We start from the raw sequence: 22723 nt of genomic DNA on the forward strand, positions 1-22723 counted from the left end.
AGTTTGTTATAGGCTTTGAAACTATGACATATATATATATATATATATATATATATATATATATATATATATATGTCATAGTATATATATAGTTATATAGTTTTTATATATATATATATATATATATATAATAAAAACCATATATTTACAATATTAAAGTAGCCTTTTTATGATTCGGGTCACGTACTTTAAACACGTATTCTATTTCAACTGATCGATATGAATATTTAGAAAGTTAATTTGGATATACAATAACAAACTAGTTTCTCGATTATTTTTGCGTAGAGTTCGAGTAAAGGAACATTATCGTAGTTCAATGAAGCATATAGGGATGCAGTTACTAGTGTATATTTTATGCAGTTGGTAAAACTGCACAGGTGGATGTGCGGGTGTCATGCCGCTGCTAGAGTTGGCGGGAGCGAGCGGCTAGCGCGACGGCTGCTGGGCTGGCTCGCAGCAGGGCTGTCTGTTTCAGGGTAAAAATATCCCACCGTAGGCGGTGTGGGATATTCCACGGACCAAAGACTGGGACCTAGCCGCGCAAACGAGACCGGATCTATCGTGCTGAAGTTTTAATTATAATTGTGTCGTTTATTAATTATAATAAAATTAAGTCGTATTATTTTAGAAGCTTTAGATTAGGAGTGATGAGAAAATTTTGTTGACCTGGTAGCATGTTAATTTGTATGTGAACTCGGTGATATTGTTTCTTTGCTATCGAAGCATACTAATTAATCTTTATCTCTGGCTCATCGATAACGTGTAATTATCAACATCCGTCACATCGACATAATCATATAATCAGCAATAGTTATTAATTATGAAACGACTGTTTTATTTTTACGGTAAGTCATATTCTGAATACTTTGGATACCCTAATTTTTACCGATATGCTTTGAAAAAAAGATATAGAATTTATTATTCGTAATTACTACTTAATGACTTAAAATATAAATATATGTGTTTTAAAGTGTTTCAAATAAATAATATATAAACAAATAAGTAATTTTTTTTAATGAAAAATTATGTTTAACTATATCTTACACATTTTGTGTTACACGGAACGACATTCAATGTTGAATTATGCATTTATCGAATTTACTGCATGCTTATTATAATAATTTTTTCCCGAAATTAATGTTAGGTATTTGAGTATCACAAATTTAAGTAATAAATGACACAATTTACAAAAACATATAAGCTAATACGTCTAGTGATTGCAGAGCAATTACTTATATCTGTTAAGAATCCTTTTATAAAAAGAATTTTCTTTTATTTTAGATGTTTGAATTTAAATCTGCTTTAAGACAATTTATACCATAATTGTAATTGAGTATGTTTACATTATACATATATATTTTTTTTTCCCCGCTGTTATAAGACGTATCAGGAAAAGTATAAAGTAAAAGAAAAAACATAACGCCTTCAGACTTTTAGACCGTTATACATGTTCTTGGGTTAATCACGCGTTGAAAAAAATAAAAATACAAAATTCACGGTTATAGAATTTGCATCTATAAATATGTAATGTTGTTTATTTAGCTATATATTAGGAACGGTTTAATCTATAATTATAAAATATGTCATGGTAGCTTGTATGTTAGGAAAGATTGATCTTTGAAAATATAAGGTTTAAAGGTGGAGTGAGAAGTACTGATGTTGGAAGTGATGGGACTTAATGAAACATTTACTGGTAAGGTTATATTTTTTTAAGGTAACAAAAAAGTACTACCAAAATATTACTGAAAACAAAATCACTGAAATTCAAAAATAACCCGTCAGCAGAAAATTGGATTTTATAAATTTTTGTAATTTTTTTACTGCACCGTCTCATCGGAATATCCTTTCTTTTTTATTGTTTTCCTGTAAATGTTTATTTATATAATTTATATAGCGGTTAAAATATCCTCTATCATAAAGATAAGAATAATGACACCCTTACTCCTAAAAATTGTACTCATAGTCATTTTTTTGAAACATTTCACCCTTTCAATCTGTTTAAAGATTCTTTTAGTTTACCAAAATATTGTAGTGTAAGGTTAGTTAAACTATATTTTATGAATATTAATAGAATAGAATAACCTAAGCAAAATGAATTGTTGAATTTGGTGGTTTAACAAGTCAGTCTAAAATATATTTTTCTTTGGATTTAAAAATATATAGGGTGGTAAAGGTAGAGTATATATATATATTGCTACTACTTAAAAAAAAAACAAAAAAAACAGTAAAATGTTTTATTGTTGAACCGACTTAATTTTTATATAAATTATCATTACATGGATTCTTCTAAAACGGTTTCAAAAATCCAAATTATCTCAATTCTTTTTTGCATTTATCGTTCATATCAAAATAATAACTTCTGTTATGATTCTTCTATTTAGATATCTTCCTCTTTCAATAAATAATCATCTTTCTCCAGAAGACATCGTGAGTCAGAGGATATTTTGGTTTTATTAGGTACGATTTTCACGATCGAAACTAATTTACTGCGATTACGCAACTTCGATCGGTGCTGTTGTTAATAAATTAATCTATGTATTTTTATGTTTTTTTTCTAAAACACTGATCTTAACGCTTTATTAAAACTTTGATATTTTTATTTTAATAATTTTTATCACTTAATCTGAATTTTGTGCAGTCTTACTTTCATTGAAGAATGAGAAAATTTTCTCGCGGTGGAAATAAATTGAGATATGCTACAGAAAAGAAAAGCTTGTTTTTTCAAGTTTATTTCTTGAAACCTGTTATGAAACGACTAGCAATTATATTCAAATACTTGAAATTTTTAAGAATTAATAATATTTCCTCATAATACTTATAATGTTATTCATACATAATATAAATAATATTTAATAGTAACATATTATATTTTTATATCGATAAGAATCCGGCCGACATGATATTTTCGTATCGTTGAAAAAAATATAAACGGGCTACTTTAACTAGTTTCTGTAAATATTAGTTACAAAATTTTGACTTTGTAGAATTTAAAATTTTTTTACTATTCGAATTCTATTCTGTTCTAGTCATGATATCTCTACCTTGATTTAATTCATTCACGATTTGGGGGACACAGGAGTACGTCCATTCCCGTTCATTCTCATGAATTTCAAATAAAATTTGCCGTTTAGAATTATTCAGCCTTCGAATCCGTAAGACATACATTAATAGAAACTAATTAATTAATCGAAACTTGGTTAATAGATGTAAAATGTCAGTTAAGAGATTGCTCTCTCCTTACTGACAATATTTAACTGTCTAATTGAAGTTTGAACGATTCATTCTAGCAGTCAAGACACGATTATAAGCGGTAAGAAGGGTAATTATGAATAAAGTATTTCAACATGAAGGACTCTAGTTAGAGTATAAAAATAAAGAGCAGCGTTTAATACTTTAGTTTGTGAACAAAGAGGAGACAAAACCTTACGAAGACCGATAAGACTATCGCGTCATGATTATGATTTTTTTTTTAATACAGAAATAAATTGAAGTGTTTAACACTACTATAAGGCAAAAAGTAAATTATTCATTTAGTAATTTCTCAGAAATATGTGTAAAGAAAAATGGACTAATTATTTTACGTCAGGTAACATAACTATTACACATTTATAATGCGTTCTCAAAATTAGTTTAATGTAAGCGTGACTCCATGTTTAAGCGAACTATATTATTTATGTCCCCTGTACTTATAATTAGAAAATTTGTCACAAGTTTTTTTTTTTTTGTTTAGATAGTTTAAATTTAAAAGCATGTTTAACTATACAAGTTATCGTGTTAATAAGTACACAATTTAAATAATTGAATGGCGATTCCATTTAAAAATTTGACATGAATGTTATTCATACTACAGTGTTCTAATAAATCTTATTACATTTTAACAGCCCGTATAATTTTAGTAATTGTTTAACGATTATAGTACATATAGCAGCTTTATAGTGTCAAGTTTTTCTCTAAAAAACATAATAATAATTTTATTTATGATAATATTGGCTTTTATTTAACTAAACTACATGTTAATCTGTTGATTAGAACGGTTGAATTTATCGTTGCAGCCTGTAATAATAATAATTAATAATGTACGAGTAAGTAGTCACCTGTTGTTTCTTAAGCCGAAATATCTACATGCAGATATCTGTAAAAAAATTAAATATATTTTCGGATTAAAATTTTCTGCTTTACCTAGCAGAACTTTCACTCCTTTACGAGCTTCAACGTTTGAGACCGTCTCAATTTGTTCAATTCTCAAGATACGACAAAAGAGACACCAGAACATAACTAAGATCAATAAAAAGCAAATCGGTCATCTGACTGAAAAGAAAAAATTACACATTGAGCATTCGCCAAATATAATTAGTAACTCGATGATTTGTGCTTAAATAACTCGGCTATTTTTTCATTCAATGAAGTAGAAATTAGTTCGTCAAACGTCTTGCTATAACCAGATTCCACCGTAATCAGCTACGACCACCGTAGGCAGCTGGATTCAATATCAAGAAATAATCCACTGTCACTGAAGCCGAACACAAACATTAACAAGTTTAACAAGAAACATTTATTGTACGGATTCTAGACGACTACTATCAATGTAATAAAAAAAATCAAATAATAAAAAGAGAATTCCTTGCCAAATTTAGATTAACTAAGGACAACTTAGCCGGGAAAACAACTTCTCAGAAAAAATAAACGTTCATTTACAGCGAGGAATCTTTTATACAAAACAAATTCCAGAAACGATATCAAATCTTTTGTAAACCCGCTCAATCATTATGTTGAAAAATACCATTATTCGTAATTCACACTATAAAACAAAAAGCAAAGGATTAGGTTTACTAGCAAGTAGATATAGGTTAGCTAGATATGCTGATATACAATTTTAGACGTGTTTTAATTATTATTCAAGAAGGCAATGACGGTGAAAATGAAACTATTTCAGTCCTCATTTTCAACATTATACCTGGCCAGGGATCTTGTTTTTTTTTTTTTTTTTGTTATCATCCGTTCAGTCGTGTCCGACTTCGGCGATTCTATGGACAAGTTTTCTTCATCCGTTTCTGTCAGTGACTGCTCCCTTCAGTCCTTTCAGTTATGCCTGTGTCAGCTGTTCATGGTGATTATTGATGTTTTCATCTTTCTTGGATCCATGATCACTCGAAATGGTGAGTGCAGCCCAGAGGTCAGACGGCTAATAACACTGGCCCGGAAGGCAATGTTAAGCACGAACCGAATCTGGAAAAGTAAATATACTAGCCTTGGCAATAAGTATCGGCTACTATGTCATTTTCGAGTATAATTTAATAATACAGCAACAGGAATATAAATGTTCCATTCCCGGTTTGGATTTGATATTTTTCATGAAATTTCATCTGTACTTAATAAGTTTTAGTTTCACTACCGCTCAAGTTCTTTGGAAATAAGAAAATTCGTCTCATAAATAAAATAAAATATTAGTTACTTGTTCCGAAATAGTCCAAATTTAGGTATGTTTTTTTTTGGGTCATACCTTAAATTTAAATTCGGAAAAAGAAAAGTAAATAAAATTATTAACTCGATGATTTTTGTTTAAATACCTCAGATATTTTCTCATTCAATGAAATAGAGATTAGTTCATTTGGTATTTCTTATTAAAAGAAAAAAAAGAATCTCTTGTAAGATAAGAAGAAATATCCTTGTTGCGAAAGATATATTTTAGAAAGTATGGAAGAGTTTAATAACATTTTTAAAAATCGTTGTACAATATAAGGAGATGCACATTAAATCAGCTGATTTCGAAGTCGAGAGTTTTCAGGTTCGAATTCTAATAAAGGTAGTTGTTTTTTTTTCAGATGTGAATGCTAGATCCTGGATACCAATGTTCTTTGGTGGTTGGGTTTCAATTAACCGTACTTCTCAGGTTTGGTCGACCTGAGTCTGTACAAGACTAAACGTCATGAACAAGGAACGCGACTGCCTATCGACCTCAAATCCAGAAAACTGCAAGGGATTTCTGGAGACTTCCGGAATATTCATATTAAAAAAGAAACAATATTTAATTAATTTTTACTAGATGGAAAAAATAATTTTACGTAAGAAAGTATTCAAATACTTTGTATTCGAGTCCCACTCGTGTATATAGTAGTAACGATAGCATTTCTTTCATAGAGAAAAACTAACGTAGTCTTAACAAATCCTAGAGTTGCTAATTGAGGGGAAAAAATTCTGTAAAGGATACATGATTTTATTATTTTTATTATTGTTTAAAAAAAATATGTTTATTAGAATGAACTGTGCCGAGAAAAAAATCAGATTATATAGTAATTGTAAAAATAATTTCAATGTTTTTTGTGTATATACTACCACCAGCCAGTTATTTCTTATCCGCTAGGCAAATTACTCGTCTGAAAGCCCTCATACGGCTGAAGGCTACTTACGAAAATTTATTTCAGCTTTATTTTTTAAGGCCGATATCAAAGTTTGTCTAAACCTTAAACCTTTCATCATAAGAAAGGTCTCTTAAAAAAACGTTTTTATTGTTTTTCTTTAATTTTTTATCATATTTTACATAGTGAACTAAACGTTTCTATTTGTATCTCAAATTTATTATCTGTATTATTGTATTATTATTATTTGTATCTCAAATTTATTATCTGTATTATTGTATTATTATTATTTGTATCTCAAATTTTTTGAGATAAAAAATTTGTAAACGTTTCGCGCTAAGATTAAACAAATAACAATCACTAAAAAATTCCCTGTGTTTCAAAGAGGTGAATTTGATTATGATGAAAATTAAAATTTCTTTCTTCTGAATTTCGTTCGAGAACATCGTACAACCCTGTAGAGGTCAATAATTTTATGAGGCATTTAATTCGCCGCAAAATGTGCTGCGAAGTTTAGATTTCAGCTAACAAAATCTAAAATTGCTGACTAAACGTCCAATTAACTGTTAGCAAATGAATGACACTGCATGAAGTTTGAAGAAATAAAATTAATTCATTCGTGAAGCGATGACTTTACTTTAGATATAAGTTCAGAATTTAATACTTACCGTCAAGTCACCTTAAATCGAAATAGAATTTCTTTTACTTTGATGAAATTAAAGGCGGTTTTGTAAAATGAGAACGGTAAGTTACAATCAACAGAGATTTTAGTTAACACAAATAGAATTAAAAAGACAGTGTACGAAAGCTGGCCGAATAAAAACTTCTTTGACGGCTAAATCGGCTGATTATTTACCCGTCATTTCTGTACGGTCAGGAAATATTTTCACGCCCGAATATATTCTATAAATATGTTCACTATGTTCACGGGCAGAAAACAGCGATTTATTTATATCTTCCAAATGATACAAATAAATTAATAATTTCTTCTTACTTTCTAGTATTAAGGTAGACTATTTTTTCTCAGAGTATTGTATTGATCGTCTCTCCAGTTCATAGAAATTCGGTCGACAAATCTGTTTGATGGTTCGAATACGAGAAAAAAAATTAATTATACGAGAAAAAAATTTAGTCGTAGGCTGTAAATATCTCAGCGCCACGCATAAGGCGTGCAACTAGACCATATAACTAATCATATAGTGACCGTATTAATTCTTTAACTTTGTTACCAAAATGATCATTTACTTTTCAGTTTGTTTCATTCAACTATAAGAAGTACATCAAGTACGCTAAAAATTCTTCCAGATTTTTTTATGTTGCTCTCCTGTGTAAGTTTTTCAGCGATTTTTCTCTACGTGTCTCGGAAATGCAAATATCTATTTTTTAAGCTGCTGCAACTCGTGGACCTTTTGTATTAGAAGGCTGAAACTTTGATAGTACTAAAAAATATTTTAAAATATCTCCGGAGAAGAGAAATTTGTTACATTGAAATCGAACCGGATAAAAGGTCTCAGATACCTATTTGGAAAATGTAGTAAAATTAAGAATTTTTTCTTTTAGTAACAGTTTTTAAATTCCAAATAAACCTTTTAAAAGTTTACTGTACACGAATAAGTTCAGAAAAGAACAACTTTAAATCGAACCGTGTATCAATTTTTTTTTAGTTCTCTCTGGACGAACGACATCGTTCTAAAGCCGAGGATGTTATTTCTTTTTACGAACTGATATTTACTTTTGTAGTCGGTAAAATATATGTTAAAAAATAATAATAATTAGTATATTACTTTATCGACTACATCGATCGGAAAACTTAATTATTTAAGTGATAATATGCATTACATTCAGAAGAAACGTGTAATGTTTTTAATTGCACACGAATATATGTGATAAGCGATAAGATAATATAAATATATATTTATCAATTTTTTTGTAATAATTTTCAGCAATGAAAATAGAGAAAAATTTTCACGAGTTACAGTACAACGATAGATCGCGGCTTGATAATAACTTAGTAATGTACAATTTACATCATTTTAAAAATAAGTATATTATTGGTTTTCTATTTTTTTTGTTTCCGTTAAATATAGGCATATTCTGTACTTTGTATTATAATTGAATAATATTAAATTTATCGTTAAGTAGATAATTTACTATTTTTAAGTGCATTTATGTTCATTCACAAATCCAAGGACTACTGTATTTAAATTAAACGCAAAAGATATGGATTATTAAAAATAAACCGACTGGGATCGTCAGATTAATTTGTTTTACGATCATTTATATAGGTTGCGATCTAAAATATTTCGAGGACTCGTAGAAATGGTGGGGTTATATTTTCGTCATTTACATTTTTTTACGAAAACGATGCGTAGAATCTTTCTATGTTTTATACATATATATTTTTTTTATTAGTGTCATCTTGGCGAGCTAGGCGTTTTATAACGTCTAGAATGCTGTAAACGCTAGTCTACTATTAAAAATTTGCGAATGATTTCTACTGGTAATGTTCTGAATACGAACCAGGCGGGCGGACGTGGGAACATGTGTTCTCACTTTAAAAATCATATTACATTTACTTTTCTTTTTCTTTAATAACTTTCTTTTGGGGAACGAATTTCGGTAAAAAGTTTTAGTATTATTTCTGGATATTAGAATGAAGACGATTGGAGAGATAGTCTCGTTGAAAATGTGCCACCGTACCTCTTATTCGATTTATTATTTTTCCCAAATAATTTTTCTTGTTAATTATTTTCTGACGTTTCGATCTTTTGCCATATTCTCGTAATTTTCCATTTTTCTGTGAAGAAAAAATGGGATTCATATCCGATTAAAAGAAATGCTGCTTAGCTTTGCTTAGAATATGTGATTATAAAAATACATATTTATTTTTATAACCCGAATATATGTATTTTAATAAACTGCACGCTTTGCTCATAGGATCTGTAGTTCAAAGCAGATTATTAAGTAAATCTTGAGTAACAATTAACAACATTCCCTATCCACCCTCTAACCTCTTTTTTTTTATAAAAAAATATCTCTTGACTTCCTCGAACAGGTTTTACGTGGTTATAATCATATTATCATTGTATTAGATAGACTTAAAACCAATCGGTATATGATTTTCTCTTTTACGCCCGTTTACCCCGGGTTATATAAGTTAAATGATCTTTATTTTTACCGTTAACAGGATTAAGTTCTACGCGAAACCGGGGAATTGTTATAAGATCGTTGTTTTTAAATAAATTCTATCCGCCTGTCTTCTAAAATTAAGATTAGAAAAATGGTAAAGCCGGCCTCAACAAGATAGAGGTGAACTCCGATCAGTTTTGAATAAATAAAACGATTAAAATTAATTTAATAAAAAAAAATCTCATCGTAAACAGTAAGAGATTGACAAAGCAGTAGACTCATAAAATATTAGTGAAATTATACGCAAGGAATCTCGAAGCAAACGAATACGGAGGAAAATTAGGAAAAGGAAATGAAGATAGAGTAGATGTCGGAGTAGATTTTTACCTACTTAGACTATTCATTTCTTTTATTATTATTGCTTTGACAACCTTGCCCACACTCGATAAGAGAGCGTCTGTTAAAAGTGAATTTCCTCCGAGTGAGAAGTGGAGCGATCATCATAATTTCAAAGTATGATTTAGACAAAAGTAAACTTTCTGGGAGTTTAATTTTCTTCTTGGCAGTTTTTTCAAGCTGCATTATGTGTAAAAATAATATTCTAACAAAATACTTCTAGAAAAGATTGGGAAAAAGGAGAATCCGGAAAAAATTTTAAGCTGAGGTAGTGTTTAAGAGGTTACGATCGGTTGAAATCGTTCATCAATTTTTAAATTTGATTCGGAACACAGCATCAAATATTTTTAAATAATGAAAATCAAGTCTTCGTCTCGAAAACGTCTAAAAATAAAAAATAAAAACCATAAAAAGTCGTTGCATATTAAATTCTCTTAAAAGTAATTTAATTTAATTTTTCGAGAAAAAGTAACGTTTTAAAATATGTCTTCTTTATGGTGTATGTATGTTTTGCTTACAAATAATCTATTTTTGTTTAAATTATGTTTCCTGTTTGATTATTTAAAATCTTTTAACAACTTGTTATAACATTTAAAAAATATCTCTTTTAATTTTATTAATATTAATATTACACGTTACTTTTATTTACGTGTTATTATTTAAATAATTGCGCATGTTCTTGTCCCTTGCAAATGCAGGGGATGAACGGCGATAATCAAAAAATAGATTTAATAACGTATATGAATTTTTGATTAAAAAATCTGTCCCAGTCTTTAGCACACTGGCACTTATTATTAATTGTCATTTTAAAAAGACATTATTATTTTTCTTCAGTGCTTTAACGCATGTTATGTGTGTATTTTGCAATCTGCTCAACTAGTGAAAAATAAGAAACCCCCTCCCCATGGCTGAATGAGATAAGGATGATACGTGTAACGTGTAAATGCGGTGTAGTTTTGTACAGATCAGGCCGACCATTCCTGAGAAGTGAGTTTAATTGAACCCCAACCACAAAAGTACATCGATATCCACTGCCTAGTATTCAAATCCGTAAAAAAGCAACTAACATTTACTAGGATTTGTACCTCAGAACCTTCGGCTTCGAAAATCAGCAGTTAAACAACTGATTTGCGACGACGAGTTTAACTACCAGCCAGTCCGGTAGGCGTATCATTCTTAAACATAAGAGTTTAAAGAAAGAACAATAACAGTTGCCACGTCGATGAAAGCAAGAAGAGATAAATTTCAGAACTAGTTTACTCTAACATCTTTTTCTTTTCTGTTTAGCCTCCGGAACCACCGTAAGCTATTACTTCAGCGGATGAATGAGGACGATATGTCTGAATGTAAATGAGGTGTAGTCTTGTACAGTCTCAGGTCGACCATTCCTGAGATGTGTGATTAATTGAAGATACCCAACCACCAAAGAACACCGGTATCCACGATCTAGTATTCAAATCCGCGTAAAAGTAACTGCCTTTACTAGAATTTGAACCTTAGAACTCTTGACTTGTAAAACTGCTGATTTGCGATGACGAGTTCTCCACTAGACCAACCCGGTGGGTTAAACATCGATGAAAGCAAGTACAGATAAATTTTAGAACTACCTTACTTTAACTCAAACATCCCCTGCATAAAATTAAGATTACTGCCAAAAGTACGTTAAATGGATTGTATATAACCATCCATCGTTGTATGGGTTGTAGATCGTTCATTTTCAAAGACCGTGGATCAAGAAAAGCCGTTATGCCTATCCCATTATTTTCTGAAAGCAGACCGAAGAAGAAAAAAAAAAAATAGGAGTAGTAAATTTCAAAAAATATAATGTAAAATGGAGTAAAATGATAAAACGTTTTAGAAAATTCAAATTAAGATAAATAAAATAGAAAGTAAAAAAAAACAAAAAAAAAACCATTATTTACAGAAATTGGGTATCAGTGAGTTAAAGTCGAATAATGGCAATCCAGTGTGGATCGAAAGAAGAGTCCCTTCTATTTGCTTTCCAACTCATACGTAAAGGTGCAAGGGCAACTGCACGCGTTGACGAATGTTTTAGCATCTTTTATTGTCGTTTCCTTTAAATTACGGTGATTTGAGAAGTCTTTTATTATTGTTAACTAAGGTTGCTATACCTTTAAGGAATTTTAATAAACAACATAAAAACTAGCAAAAGTAGAATATAAAATCTATTAGATAACGAAAATTTGGATTGTTAACGAAAAAAAAATCGGAAACTAAAACTTACATCCTAATGTAAATGAGGAGAATTGATTTACTGTTTTTTAGGGAACCAAGAATGAATATTTAATAAAATATAAAATACTAATATAATTAACTAAAAGTAGTTACGTAGGTACTACATTTAACAAATACATTTTAAGATTGGCAAATATCGAATCCAGGACGGTGTAGGAAAAATCGGTAGCATGGAAATGTGTATAAAATATTTTACATTTACGGTATGAAGGAAAATTATATTCCATAATAGTAAGCATTTTTGATTTTTATTCTATAATGTAATAATTAACCATTATTAAAATAATACTTTACTATTTAAAAAGTTTACTTTAATTTTTTGAAGCTCCTTGAATTAGGTAGATTTTATAAGAAAGCTACCTATTTTAATAAGTACCATGATTCGACTTCCGGAAAATTTCGATATATCTTCGCGTTTCACATCCCCCAGACTCCAAAACTACCGTTAGTTCAAAAGTTTATGTATATGTATATTTCACTTACTTGTGGAAACGATAACTGTCGTAATTTTGCGCCAATCACTTTCAAATTGATACATAAAATATAACGACCCAAAATCTCGGTTGTGTTCGTTAACGGGAAAAATCGGATGGAAATGAGGGGGGCTTTTACGAAAAAAAAACAAAAATCGCTATAAATTTTTTATTAGGTAAAATATCGAAATCGTTTATCATACTGTTCTTTGGATAAGAGCATAAAATTTATCTACGTGAAGTTTTTTGATATCACCAACCGTTGACCCAGGAAAAAAAATTGGGTTTCTTAGACAAAAAAAATCATACCTCCCTTAATAGGCACAGTATTGAATCTGTTTAAAGTGGTCGTTAGTCCTCTAAACATTACCTAAAACTTTTTGTTTGAAACAATTTTTTATATGACCAACCCTTACGGCAAGGGATGATGCTGGAATTGTGAGAAGATCGGGCTTGTCGTATGCTAAACATGTGAAATTTTTTTCACATGCAACCGTTGTATTAAGTAAATTTGAAGTTTTTCTTAACTTTAAGGTAGAAATCTTTTTATCTCATACTTAGCACCGGTGAAATGTATTTCCACCTTCTGGCGTGCCGAAAGGGATTTTTTTTGTTGAAAAGATTGTATTTGGTGAATTAAAGTATAAAAAACAATTATAATTAAAATATAAAAGGATGATCGAGCAGGCAAAACGGAAGTTTTAAAGTTGAAGAAGCTAAATCTGAATATCATTTTCTCTGATATGCAGAGAAAGAGTGCCTCTACTGTCTACTTTTTTATAAACGTCTGTGGAACATTTATCCATATATTCGCAGGAGCTTCTCGCATAGGTATTTAAATTAAATAAATAGTGTTCGCTACCGCAAAATTTGATAAATGTGTAGATAGCATATTTATAAGAATGTGGGATTTCAAAAGTGCGCATACAAAACTTGTTATGATTTAATTTTTTTTAGGAATCTTTTGCAATGTAGTAAGAGTTTTAGCAATCTTTATTATTTTTTTTATTTAATCCATTTTGTTAAATTTTAGTACGAGATGTCTCAAAAACTACTGAATCGAATTCCAAGATATTGGCGTATACCTATATCAGTCTAAACAAGTATATTTTCGACTAAAATTAAAAATGTAGCTTAAATTTTCACTCGGAATTGTCTTGGATAAAAATGAGTATTTTACCAGTAAAATGCAACTGATTGAGGTCAAAATGGACACGCGCGGGAAAAGAATTTAAGGCTAGTAAACACCTTCACAAATTTTAACCTATCCGAAGTTTACCGACCTTACTCTTAATTCTCATATGTGTATGTGTGCCTTGGACTACTTGCGTGCCGTTCACTAGACCTTTTCTTATCTGTTATCATTGATTTTGATAATTATTTACGTAATCTTTTTACTTCCTTGTTCGAAGTAAAGGAAGTATTGTGATCACGAAAAATTTCGGTTTCGGATTTCAACGGAAATATTCGTATTGACTAGTTTCGGTATGACGTCTGTACGTACGTATGTATGAATGTGCGTACGTGTCTTGCATAACTCAAAAACGATAAGCCGTAGAATGTTGAAATTTTGGATTTAGCACTGTTGTAACATCTAGTTGTGCACCTCCCTTTTTGATTGCAATCGAAATTAAAATTAAAATTTTAATTAATTAACTGTTTGGATCTTAAAGGGAAGGCATATCGGTTCGAGTCAGAACTTCATCTCCTTTTGTATTTTTTTACTTTTTTTAATTTATTTTTTTAACTTTTTTTTATTTACATATATTGGATTTATTAATAATTATTAACCCATGATTGTAAAAAGATTTTTACGATAAATAATTCCGTAAAAATAAAAAAAAGTAAAAAAAAATGAGAAGCTATTTGTGAAATAAAATTTTATGTACTTTTAAAAATGTGTATAAGTAATTTAATAGGCGTTATTAAATATGTGTGTATTTAATAGATTTGGTGAAACATCTGATTATTTAGTATTAATTGAAAATCATGATTTAGAATCGCATTATTTTTGGATTTTCTCGTTTAATTTCTGTTTAATTTTATTTAATTATTCAGGAATTTCTGTTTAATTTTATCTACATTAAATTTAACTACAGAATAACTGAAAAACAAGAACATATACGCTGAGGCATACATGCCCGATCTTTAATAAATTGCAAAAAATTCTTATCTTTTGGTTCATTACTCCTCTGATATTGTGGGACAATATTCTCCCTAAGTCGGAGTTGATCATCATTTCGTTTATTTGTTTTTTTGTTGCCAATCATTTAATCGTTCTTTGGTTTGTTATAATTCTTCTGTTCTTAATTTGAGTACACGTTCTCTAGTTTTCAAATTTTCTCTCTCTTTATATTGATCATCCTCTTCATCTTTTTATTCTTTCCTTGGTTTTAACGTCTTCTTCCTCTTTACATCTATCACTTTCTCTTAATTTTTTTATTCTTCCCTTGTTCTTAAGATTTTCCTCCCCTTCATAATCATCTTCTTGTCGTTTTTTGAGATATATTTCTTCATGTTATATTTATTTTTCCTGTATTTCTTTTTTATTTTTGATTGAATATTATAAAACCGTATTATATTTTACACAGTTAGGTCGAAATTAACATTTGTAACCAGTATACAGGAATCCACTAAACGGAATAGTTTAATTATTATTAACTTTTGTTTATACGACACACCAGAAATCTAAAACTTTTGTTAATCAGCAACACACAAAGATAAGAATAATACTGATTTAGTAATACGAGTTATAACGGGACTTTTACTCTACCCTAATATTTCATGTAAGATTGTAGAATTAATAATTATATAAATATTTGATGTTAATAAAAACTAATATTTCAGCAATTGTGTAACTGTCCACTTTATTAAATAACTGGAGGATCGTATCTCACTTTCAAATGAAATAAATTTAAATGATGAGCAGCAAACAAATGTGTATATGTAACTTAATAGGCGTGGACGCATGTGGTGTCCACGTCAGATTTTTTTATTAAAAATCAGATATATTTGAAGTTCTCGATCGTTCAAATTCCCACTGCGATCGTAATGTTAGTTCACTGAATTCTAAAATTAGCTTACGGGAACATTCAATACAGAAGGAAGTAATAAAATTATTTTTCAGAGTAAATTTACTTCTTGTACCAAATGGTTCAGACACTGAATATTAGTAACCGTTTTCCACTGTATTAACGTAGGAAATAAAAAGTTACTGAAGTCTTTTATAGTAGTATACTTTTATGTTTAAAATATTCCAGATTATAAATACTGTTAAATTTCTACTTTTCATATTCAGAGAAAATATAAGAAAAGATACAATTATTGAAAAAAATAATATTGAAGATTAATGGCTGTATTGGAGAGGTTTAAAAGTCATATTTTGCACCTAAATCAGTCCTTGACATCGACTAGTTTAAAAAAAATTCAATCTCGGAAGAATTTAATAGTATGTGAAGTGGCTGACTAATGCTAATTACTTCGTTACCTAAATAACTAGGATCTAGAAATTGTGTTGGGGGGGGGGGGGGTTAAAATACTTATACTTTCTAAAAATAAAATTGTTAATTTTTTCGTTGTTAAAAGATAAAATTTGATATAGATACAAAAGGTTATAAGGGAAATTATAACCTTAGAAATTTTGTAAGAGTTTAGAAGGGATTCAACCGCCGAAAATCAATTTATATGTTTTTTCGTTAGCAAATTGAAGTTAATCTTTTTCATCAATAAAGTTACAGACAGTAGACGCACTTATATCAAAATCATCATGTGTATGTACAATCACCTGTGGATTAATTTTAATTTTGAAAAGTTCCGAACGATCATATTTGAAAACCACCCTCTCCCTTTTATCACTTTGTAAAAAATTGCGTACTAATTTGCAACATCTATTAAAAATTGTGTTAAAAAGAAAATATAAAATCTATCTATTAAAAATGAGTTAAAAGAAAAAAAGAAGTTCTTAAGAAAAGAGAAAGAATTTTCTTGAGTACCATTTATGTAGGATTTTGTGGCGTAAATTTTGTGTACTTCCAGTGAGAAACAAATAGTATTTATGTTATCTGCATATATAGGCTGCAACCCGGGAAATGTATGTTTCCTATAAAGTGCCAATTTATCTTACCGAACTTTATATATTTGATTTGACAGCTTACTTAATTTTGTAACAATTATTTTTAATGTTATTCCCTGCAAAATTGTTAAAGAATAACCTAGTTCAAACGATTTAGAAGATAATTCGAAAATAAACAGCTCTGTGTCATCTTTTATAGATATTTTCGGATTTAGAAAAGCTGCCTTCAACAAAGGGTAAACCATTTATTTAACTTTTATGATTTACAAATTTCAGCTCTTTATAGTTTCTGATTAATTTGACAGTTATAATACTCATGTAAGCCATATAATATATAAATGATGACTGATATATAAAATGTATATTTTCTATAAAACTGCTCAATAAAAAATAAGGTAGTTATAAAATATTTATTAAAAATAAACTAAATTACTCCAAAGCATAATAAATATATTTAAAGAAACTTTGTAAAAACAAACATTTTTTTATTAAAGTATGTTGCTTTAAAGTTGCAAACCGAATAGATAATGTATCAGCTGACACACCTCCTCCATGCAAAAGTTTGAAATACTGAAACCCCTTCCAAAGAGCGCTTGCTATTCTATGTTTTTATAAATAAATACCTTATTCAGATCGGTAATAATTAATTATGCATACATATAAACCATTTCAGGAACGGGTAGATGTGCTTCCCTGCATGCAAATACAAAAATCCCTTTCAGCACACCGGAAAGCGGAGGTAGATTTCACCGGTGCTAAGTAGCGGATAAAAAAGATTCCACTTTAAAGTTAAGAAAAACATCAAATTTACTTAATTCCGCAATGGTTGCACGTGAAAAAAGTTTCACATGTTTAACATACAACAAGCCCAATCTTGCAATTCCAACAACATTTTGGACATTCCTTACCGTAAGTCATATCTAAAATTGTTTCAAACAAAGGTTTTCGGTAATGTTTAGAAGACTAACTACCACTTTAAACCGATTCGATACTGTGCCTATTAAGGGAGGTATGATTCTTTTTTGTCTTCAAAACCTCATTTTTTCCATCCCCTGGGCCAATGGTTGGCGAAATCAAAAAACTTTACCTAGATAAGTTTTAGGCCCTTATCGAAAGAATAGTAGGAACTTTAAACGAATTCGATATTTTATTTAATAAGAAAGTTATAGCGATATTTTTTTTTTCGAAAAGGCCCCCATTTCCACCCCCATGGTCCGATTTTGACCGTTAACAAACTCGACCGAGATTTTGAGACGAGTTATTTTTAAGTAACAATTTGAAAGTGATTGGTGCAAAATTACGGCAGTTATCGTGTCCAGAAGAAAGTGAAATATATATATATATATATATATAAACCTTTGAGGTGACGGTGGTTTTGGGATCTGGGGAATGTGAAACGCGACCATAAGTCGAAATTTTCCGGAAGTCGAACCAGACCATGGTACCCATTACAATAGGTAGCTTTCTTATGAGATCTATCTAAAAAATAACAATCGCCTCAGTATTTTCCTGGTAAATTGCAGCCAAAATCCTAACCGTAGCAGCGATAGAAAACACATAATTTAATTATTTACTAAAAAGAAAAATAAATAAATAAATAAAAGTGATAGTTAAATCCGTACAAAACACAAAAATAATAAATATATGAATTAAACCAGTAAAGCGAGTACGAAGACATTAAATAAATAAGGCTGGTACAAAAAGAAATCTAAAGGCGTAAATAGAAGTTATTTGAGTACATTCATTGAGAGTTTTTGGAATCCTATTTCGAATCTGTTGTTTTTAGTTTAGGGCTTTGTTATGGAAATTCAAAGAAGTTGAATGTTTTGTGCATTTCGTTTATGTATGGTGAAAGTTAGATTACGGTTGAGTGATTAACATAATTTAGGGAATTGTGTTCGTCGTTTGTTTCTATTGTATTACGCTGTTGTACTGTAAACTACGTACTTGTAAGAGTGTATAGACTCATTTTGCACATATGATGGCTGCTGCGTATGAATAAGTAATTGTATTCTCAATTGTTCAATGTTCTAACGTAATACCTGAAGTATTAGCTATTAGAAACCAATAGGTAAGCTAACAGTAATATAAAACTTGTTTATGCTAATAAACAATAATTTGTACGAAGTACTTTTATGAGCGATCACTGATCAAAAATTCCTTATGAAAATGTGTGTTGGAGGTATAATACTAACTGACAACAACCATATGAACATAAAAAAAGAGAAAAAAAAATAGTTCCACTGCTCAGGAAATACCCGCATCAGTCAATCACATTGGTAGCACAAAATATGTTATTGGTGATCTGTTTCGAACAAATGTAATATAAAGCCGATTACGGCTTCGAATAACTTTCATACTCGCATCTCATTTTATTTAAGAATCTATAGGGTCCTTCGCCATAAAGAAAAAACACAAAAAGAATAGTTACCCTTGGTAAACTAGAGTGCGGAAAGATTGTGTTTTACTGTTACATGTTTATAGAGTAATTCTTTAGAGGTATAGTTATATTAATCATCAAGCCATTTTTTTCGAGAGTTGGCTGAAAAGTTAGACGTGAAAGAGGAAGAATCTCCAAAAATCAATAATAAATAATTACAACGGTCGACAAAAATCTATTTTTTCTGGTTACCATAACAAAATAGTTGCTTACGTTTCTTAAATTTCTTACTTTACGTTTGTTTAATATTGCTTACTAACACAATAAATTTCCCTCGCTTATTGTCATTATGATAACGACAATAAGCATACGACGGAAATTTGTATTTAAAAATTGTTTACGGCGAGAAAAGAATCTTCGTTACTTGACAATAATGAAGTTACGCTTAAACTAATTTATTTAATGCGATACTGTAGATCGGCACACAAATATATTTTTTAAACTGACGACCTCAATCCCACCATTTATATCGTTCTTACGGTATAGGCCAGCGATCGGTTTGAAAGCACATCTCTCCTGCAGAAAGCTTCTGCTCAATCCTTTGAGACGTCATCATGACGTCATAGCTAAGGGTGTCTAGTGTAGAGAGTTGAGAAAATGACAGCCTATCCGATCCCTTCAGACGTCACAATCGTGGGACTAATGCAGATCGTGTTTTGAGTACAGGTTTCTTCTATCCTATCTTTACTTTTTACTTTTTCTTTGTATATATTGTCGATATGCTAACACACTTAACAAAAATGAATCGATCGATCGCATACCGTTTCTATATTTATAGAATATAACGTTTTTCTAAAGCCCTCAACTATCGATAGGGTAGTACAGAAGAATTATGACGAATATTTTAGTAAAAGTTAGTAAAATTAACCAGTATGTTTGTGTTTTCCCATTTTTAGAAATTTTAAAATTCTTGGTAACATTATTTACAAGGTTAAACAAGTCTACAGTATGAATCACAATTGACACATCTAATATTATTAGCTTTTATTTAATACCATTTTAGTATTTTACCTATTTTCATTATATATTTTATACCAATTAAGGCTTTTTCATTAAAGGCTCACTTATAGAATTTCCCATAAGAATTTCGAAAAATTCGTTTGTGAAAAATATTATCTGAAGTTATTTTTCCTTCGATTTTAAAAATTTATATTATGTACCACGAAGTCAAAATATTTTTTTCAGACGTCATAAAGTCCTTGTTAAAAATGTGCGTTCAATTAAGTTATTGATTTTATAGAGATAAATGTTATTGAAATCATTCGTTTTCAATTTGGTGTAACCAATTGAAATTCTTTTTAAATCCTTAAATCCCTAACTGTCATTCAGTTCGTTTTGTATTATCGGCCGAGTACATCAGTAATAACCCCCCACCCTTGGTAATCTATATTGTTGTATTGTGATGCCTGTTAATATACACAAATTTCTATGCGATTTTGTAAATGCCGAATAAATAACGCGTAAATTATATTGTAAAATAATGAGCGGCTTGTTTATATTTAGGAACTGCAGTTTAGTTTTACTTAGGATAATTTTGAAAAATGAAAGTTCTGGAAGTTAACGTTGTTTTTGGGTTTACGAACATTAGATCTTAAGAATTTTCTTTCGTGGGTTAGTTGTAAAGCTAAAGTAAATAAGGCTGCACTTTAAACATTCGATTCTAAACAAACATATTTGGTGGCCAGTTTACTCTTAACATGACTCCACTAGATTACTACGAGTTTTATTAACATTAAACTGATATAAGTATTAGTATAATCAATAAAAGTAATATTATATTAGTGTATTTTTTTACTAAAAACATTCTATACTATTAATCTGTACTACAACAAATCATGATTCATTTCCATTACCTTAGTATTAATTAAGTATGACAAATGATTAAAATAAGTATGACAAAAAGAGTAGTCGGCTAGAATCCTGTACATTCCCTACAATGTCTATGTAACTTCTTTCTGACGTCACAAGGTTGTCCCAGGGGAATCGACTGAAAACTTTCTACAAACGACCGTTAGCTCATAGCTTTCAATCCAACCCCTCATTTGTTCTCGGCTGAGATCAGTCGGAAGGCTTTGTACCTTTACTATCCGGTGAAAGTACATTGTATCGTGCTTTCCAGTTACTTTATTGAATTAGTAATATTTCTCCTACTGCATGAAAAACAAAGAGGATTATATCCAGTGTGTATAATTAGACTTTTTTCTTTTGTTTCTCAGAAATAGAACATCAGTTACCTACCTGATGGTCAGAACAATGTTTTTTTACTTTAAAATATACGATATAAATATACATGCTGGATAAATGAAGACAGCAAAGATGATATCTACCCCTTTTGGTTTTTCGTAGGTAAACGCATGTGACATACTGTTGAAATAGTGTTCAAATAAAGTGAAAATGTACAAATTTGGCTTTATTTTTTAAATAGATTTGAAGTAGGTGGTTTTCTTGTAGGTACATAATTGAAACTGATTTTTGTTGCGTTATTTTTCAGGTATAATTAAAGGAGGTATTCATTAAAATAATCTTATTTCATTTCATTCATGAAAAACGTTTTATTTCATTTAAACAGATATAATGAACTTTCATTTATTATGATAAAATTCAACCGGTTTTTGAGAAGAAAATACACTATCTTTTCAATACTAATAAAAACTATTTTAAAAAATTACTGAAGAATTATAAACGTAAGTTTTATTATTATCAAACTATACACACAACAAGATCTCTGGAGGTTATTTTTTGAGTACTTGTTATGAATACTTGTTTATTCGTTAAGTGAAACCGCATCAAGTATTTGTAATAACTTTAAACTGTTTTTGTTACAAAATTACCAGGAAATTATGTTAAACTGTGACATATAAATGTTATCTCCTAACTTATATGACAGCTTGTTTTGAATTTTATCATTTACTTTGAGAAATAGAATATCGTTAGATAAAAGTTTTTTTTCACGGCTTATTTTTTTAAAAGCTGTAACCTGAAGAACCGTACATGTACTTCTATTCTGCTTTCCCAGTAATATCGAAAAATTAGATTGTAAATAGTTCAATGTAAATACAGGAAAACGACTTCAGTTTATTTTTTATATTTTTTTCAATTCCATTCATTTTCAAATTTGCTTGTCCTCTCCAAATTGATCTCTCCCTCTCTCTCTCTTTCTCTATTCCTGACACCTAGAATAATTTAAAGCATAATAATTTTAATAAACATACTCATTTCTGCATACTTATCCAAATCTTAAAAGAAAAAATCGGCCACCGCATTACTAAACTTCCCCGGTAAATAATGTTTCTTTTCCGTAGAAACTTTCAACCTCTTAATCCGTACATTTTGACTCGCGTTTTTTATTTTGATGGAGATTTTAGGTTCAGCAAATTCAATCAGTCAAATTACTCTGATGTCTATCGTAAAATATAAATTAATATTTTTTTTAATTCAAATAATTCTTAAGTTTGGCTCTAAATATTTACCGAGTTCATGACACCTGTTCTTATAGGAGCTTCGGTAAGTAAATTGAGTACGGATACCAGACGCTTAAGTCTTTTTTACTTTCTTGAAGTAAAGGAAATATTGTGATCGCGAAAAATTTCAGTTTTCAGAT

The 22723-nt window shown here is 29.7% G+C and overlaps 1 protein-coding gene across 7 annotated transcripts in view; it reads left to right on the forward strand.

Moving 5' to 3' along the window:
- Nucleotides 1-414: 414 nt before the first annotated feature.
- The window catches only part of LOC142323571 (NACHT and WD repeat domain-containing protein 2), a 182548-nt gene continuing 160239 nt past the window's right edge, over nt 415-22723 (forward strand). For all 7 annotated transcript variants that reach the window (XM_075363384.1, XM_075363419.1, XM_075363411.1 and 4 more), the window contains exon 1: nt 415-845. The gene's annotated coding sequence lies outside the window, so the exon portion shown is untranslated. The remainder of the gene's footprint in view (nt 846-22723) is intronic.

The sequence above is a fragment of the Lycorma delicatula genome, chromosome 1 (genome assembly GCF_047948215.1).
Source record: "Lycorma delicatula isolate Av1 chromosome 1, ASM4794821v1, whole genome shotgun sequence".
NCBI lineage: Eukaryota > Metazoa > Arthropoda > Insecta > Hemiptera > Fulgoridae > Lycorma > Lycorma delicatula.